Source organism: Vipera ursinii (genome assembly GCF_947247035.1).
Source record: "Vipera ursinii genome assembly, chromosome: 6".
In the NCBI taxonomy this organism is placed as follows: domain Eukaryota; kingdom Metazoa; phylum Chordata; class Lepidosauria; order Squamata; family Viperidae; genus Vipera; species Vipera ursinii.
Genome location: NC_139515.1, coordinates 44,424,519 through 44,430,652, shown reverse-complemented (window position 1 = coordinate 44,430,652; position 6,134 = coordinate 44,424,519).

The following is a 6,134-nucleotide window of genomic DNA, read 5'->3' as shown; positions in this document are numbered from 1 at the left end:
AGCTTTTGGCAGGGAAAGTAGACAATTAGGAAAACAAGAAGGCAATTCTCACCCAGTTTTCAAGTGCTTTGTTGTGCTTTTGGCTTCGGCAGAAAATGGCTAAATGATGGGCCATGGGAGTGGACGATCCTTTCTTCTTCAGTTCGGAGAGTAGCTCCAAGCTGACGGGAGGGCCGCCACCCTTCTACCACCGACTGGAGAGACCTCTCCCTCACACATCGCCCCTCCTGGGTGACTTTTGACCCCTTTACAGCCCCCCCCCAATGAAGAAATCCAGGCGACACAAGGAGCAATTCCCTCGCGCGTCTGGGAGCACCAGAAGTCCAGAACCGGAAGCTCCTCCAAAGCTTTTTGATGCCAGCTGTTCATCTACTCTGTACTCCTGTTAATCTCAAAACATTGATAACAGGCTGGGAACAATCATGCTCATCCAGCCAACCAAAAGGAAAGTGCAGGGGGAAAAAAATCAGACTTCAACCAGTGCCCTACCACCTGAGTTAGAGTTCCTGGGTAACAAAAATATATCTCTGTTGCAAGCAGCAAAAGGGAAAATAGCTAGTACTATCCTGTGCTTTAAAACACATATGTGCATTTGTTTCTTTGAATTACAAAAGAAGGAGGAGGATGGAATGGTGTCATGACATGAGGTTCAATCATGAGAATAGGAGGCTTTTCAAAAGCGTGTACATCTTTTCTATGGTTGGATGATTAGATCAGCAGTGGACTCCAAACACTGTGCCATTTTTATTTCTTGTTCCACTTATTTTAAAATAGATAGTCTCAATAAAGATAGTCCTCAACTTACAACCACAATTGAGCCTAAAATTTCTGTTACTGAGATGACAGATGGCTGTGCTTAACTTTTCTTTCAGTATTGTCTGTTTAAAACCAATGTGAGAATTCAGCTTCAGATTTGTACATTATCTTTTCAAAATCAAATGTTTCAACTGAATCTTAGTTTGAAGGAATTGATAGTTCTTCTCCCCTCTTTTAGCATCATTACTATAACTCAGTATGTTTTTCAAAATCATTGCTTGTTTGCTACTACCCATGCCTGTTTTTGAGTAAATATTTTCTTCATTCTATTATTATGGACATCTCTCTGAATGGAATAAAACTGAAGTAAATTGCTGTTAATGGAATCAAATGAATTGGTGTACACTGAAGAGATGTCCTTAGTTCACAAATTATGTGCACATGTTTATGTGCTAGCTCTGCTACTGCAGAGGGCAACAGTTTGGTTATCAGGCATCTGGTAAGGACTTAACGACTTAGGCATCTGGAACAAGTGGGGATGACAAAAAAATGGAATATGCATTACATTATATAGATGAAATATATATTGCATCTATATAGCCTTCTGTTATTATCTGTTATTATATTTAGCATGTACAGTTTCCAGTCTTTTATAAAGCTGTCTAGTCCATTATCTCTAATCAAAGCAATTTTGCCATCTCTGCTAATTCAGTCAATTTTTTTTTAATTCCATTTATATCCCGCCCTTCTCCGAAGACTCAGGGCGGCTTACAAGCTTAGCAGTAGCCTTCATTCTATGTATATGCCTGCTTATTAGGGCTTTCACACACACCCCAAGCGGCATTATTACAAAGTCAGGTTAATTGCCCCCAACAATCTGGGTCCTCATTTTACCTACCTCGGAAGGATGGAAGGCTGAGTCAACCTTGAGCCTGGCGGGACTCGAACCTGCACTAATTGCAGGCAGCTGGTGTTACTTAAGGAGGCATTAGCCCACTGCTCCACCAACAGCAGTTGCCATCCTTTTTTCTTTCCAGTGTTTGGAAGTACAATCCTCACAGCATACACTGATGGCTTTCTGACTTAAGGTGGCACTAGAACTCACAGTCTTTCAGTTTCTGGTATGATGCCTTAACCACTACACTGCAGTCATTAAGGCATTACACTTTCCAAACATTGCTTTGTGATAAAAGGAACTTCCTTACTTTTGACTGCAATTATTCACCTAGCTTTCAAATTGTTTTGAATATGTAATAATAATAATATATTAAATTTGTAGGCCAACCAACTCTCAGCAACTCTGGAAGATTATTGATGTCAGGGTCATCCACAGACTCATAAATGTCAGGATGGTGGTTGTGTATGCAATTAAAAATCCATCCCTTTTTTATATACAATTCATACGTGATACAAATTTATGCAGTTATGCTCAAACTTCTTATTATTATTTGCTTCTTTTCCAGTCATTTTGTCTGGCCTGATAATGAAGAAAAAAGAAACAATAACTTTTCTATATCAATTTCATAAAGCATTAATATAATAAAAATTATATTTCCTTATATTGAGCTTAGTATTTAATGTCATTTTAGCACACAGTGCCAGAATTATGATAAATTTAAGAGATAATAACTGATTATCAGAACTTTCTGTAAAACTACCTTGAGAACTTCATTGGGCAGTGAAGTGCCTCAGAATAAACATTGTATTCTTGCAGAATAACAGAATAACAGAGTTGGGAGGGACCTTGAAGGTCTTCTAGTCCAACTCAAGCAGGAGACCCTACACTATTTCAGACAATCTCTTCTTAAAAACCTCCAGTGATGGATCACCTGCAATTAGTTGCCTTATCCATTTCTGCAACAAATAGCAGAAAAGGAAGTGCTATTAACTACATTCAACCCTATTAATTTACAAGCCTCTGCATCAGCTCCATAGACATTCCTGAGAGGCAGCTCCAATGGCAACCCCTTCAGAATCCTTGCAATTGAATGTCTTTAGATTTACCAACTGAAAGCTCTTCCTCTTATTTGATCTACAAGGGCAGTGATGAAGTCAGAAAAGTATTTTTTAAAAAGTAAATTAAGAAAAATCTTGCTGTCATAATTCAGATGTATTTTCTTCTGCTTCAGTAATAATCCTTCAGCTGTAAATGCTTCAATTTTCAACATGTATTGATTGCAGTCTATGATACTTTGAAGAATAATGTAGCTATTGCCAAAGTGAATTTTGTGAAGTCCATTTAATTTCTTGAAACATAGCTCAAGTGGGTATTTCAGGAACTTCAGTGACTATTTTATTTTTATTTTTCTTTGTAGAACTTGTCATTATAAAAGTGACAGTCTTTTTTCTTCTTCTGTCTTTTGTTAGCTGGTATGAGAAATAACTAACTAATACAAGCTGTTGGTTCTATAAATATAAAAAAAATCTTTAATATTCTTAACAGTTGGTATTTAAGCACTGTTGAAAAGCTGATTGGATCAAAGACAAAAATATTCAACAAAATAAAAGAATTGTGAAGAATGGAAAGCTGCATTAATCTCTACAAAGACAGAAACAAAGATTTGTCAATAGCTTCAGGCCAACCAGTAGCTTTGCTCCAGATGTATTACCCACACAGGAACAGTCAATCCTTTCATTTGAGAATGCATCAATGATACTTGTTGTTCTGCTGTGAAATACTTTTTAAGAATTTATATCTCTCAAATGTATTGGAGTATCTCCATATACTCTGTTTGGACAGTGGGGAGAGGAAGGCAGAAAATAGGAAAGGATGGTAATTTGCATGAAGTTATTTGTTGCACTTTAAAAATGCATACATCTGAAATCTCCCTCTGGGGTAACACACCCTAACTGCAATTCTTTCCATGGTGTGTGGTAGCTGGTTGTCCTGTATAGCAGAAGTCCCCAACCCCTGGTCCATGGACCAGTACTGGGCCACAGCATGCAGAAGTGGATAAGGCACACAAACAAGTAAAGTCCCATCTGTGGGATGCAGGCAGCACACAAAACCACACACTTTCCAGTCCGTGGAAAAACCTTTCTCCACGGAACCAGTCTCTGGTGCCCAAAAGGTTGGGGACCTCTGCTATACAGGAGTATGGTAAAGCCTTGAAGAAGTTCTACAAGAGATGTAACAAAAATATTACCTTAAGCCAGGAAAGCAGGAGGAAGTGAGGAAGAAATTCAAGATTTCCCACCTTCATTGTTCTTGTCATAAGAAGAGAGGACAAGAGAAATTGTCAGGCTTTCAAGATTCTGTTGCAATATTCTGTACCAAAAAAAGTGGAATTCCTGTAGTGCTGGTGGTTTTTGTTTCCTTACTGGACTAATCTTGAACGGTTGACAGCTCCCTGCATCACCATGAATTTCTTATCCCTGCCCTAAAGAAAATCTTTTTAGATCTTTTATTGCCTGTTTTTTTCATTATGATTTGCAGGGAAACTTGTGGAATGCCTTTTTCCACCTGCGGTAGAAAAATAAAATGGAAATGGAAAATGAAGATTTTGATCAGGCTGTAAATAGTGTTGGTTTATTATCTAAGACACTGCTGTTGATGGCCCTGCGTGGAGAAAATAAATGTCAGAGATTAAAAAAAAACACAATCAGAATGAAAATAATCTCGTGTTATCTTTATAACTAAACTATCTGCACTATCCTTTCAGAGCTAAGTGGAGATCCTAAAACAAAAGCCTGCTCCTTGTTAATACACATACATGGATACTGTACACACATATATTATAGATTGCAATCCTTTATAAGAGGCTCAGGGGGATTCTACACAAATTCTGCCTTTCTTTTAAATGAAACAGAATGTTCTCACAATAATGAAAAGGGAAGTATTGGCTATGTGATCTTCAGCCATGCCTTTGCTAGACTAAACTTTCATTGAGCATCTGAGTCTGTCTCGCATATGGGATGGGAAGAGGCTGCCCTCTTATCATATTAGAGCCTTGGTGGCGCAGTGGGCTAATGCCTCCTTAAGTAACACCAGCTGCCTGCAATTAGTGCAGGTTCGCATCCCATCAGGCTCAAGGTTGACTCAGCCTTCCTTCCTTCCGAGGTAGGTAAAATGAGGACCCAGATTGTTGGGGGCAATTAAGCTGACTTTGTAAAAATGCCGCTTGGGGTGTGTGTGAAAGCCCTAATAAGCAGGCATATACATAGAATGAAGGCTACTGCTAAAGCTTGTAAGCCGCCCTGAGTCTTCGGAGTAGGGCGGGATATAAATGGAATTAAAATAAATAAATAAAATAAATATTTTGTCAAAGCTTTCCCTTTTAAGCACAATAACCATTCTAGTACGTTAAAGTTAATATCTTAAGAAATATTCATGAATATGCCCCCCTAGTTTACCAAACTTTTTTTGTTCCACAATGCCACTATCACTTTTCAACAAAATATGGCAACTGCCAGACTTGCGTCTCATTTCTACACTTATTTTTTCTCTGTGTGTCATAATTGTTCTCACCCCAGCTCCTAAAACTGGTATAAGCAGGCTCATCTTTACAGATATCATTAAGATCAACTGATTGATCTGCGATCAAGTCACAATGATTTTAGCTTTACATAAACTTTTATTTTATTTCTGCCTCTTGCATGGACTTTTCCTAGCAGTGAAAAAAATCCAGAATCACCATCTTTCATTTATAGCTTTCTTCCATTTTCACAGCTTTTTTATTTAATACAAATACTTTATGCTTTTAAATATATATATATATAAAATGTTATTCAATGTGATATAAAGAATGTGCTTTTGAGCTTTATTTTAAAGAGAATTTCAGTTCTCATTGGTAGAAAAATTGTTTTCCCTGTTATTCCACTTCTTCAATAAATCTAATGGGAAAGCATGATTTTTCTTCTTGCTCTTCTAACTGTGAAGTTTGGGCAGGCAGGAAGAAACCAAGAATAGCAGTAGTAGCACCTTCTCTCACTTAAAAAAAATAAAATAAAAGCTAATAAATATCACCAACAGAAATATAAAATAAACCCTCAAAAACCCTGAGACTTAAGCTGAAAAATAAAAGCCTGTTTTTCAGAGGAAATAAATATTTGAGAAATCACAAGGCAGATTGCAGATTCACTCCTAGTTAGACTTACCGTAATAGAATATAAGTTCACATTCTTGATGCAATCTCAACTCCACCCTCTGGTTTTCTTTTTGGGCTGAGAAACTTTAAAAAATATAACTGTAGCCTTTCAAACACTACGGAAAACATATCCACTACATCTTAATTTTGATCCATCTTCTAAAGTGGGATCTTTTATAAATGATAAAGTCGCTATTTGAATTACAGGCCTCTGGCAGCTAGACTCAGAATACCATTAACAGAATTTAAAGAAAGATATGTATGTACATATTGTAACAATTCCCTGTGTCA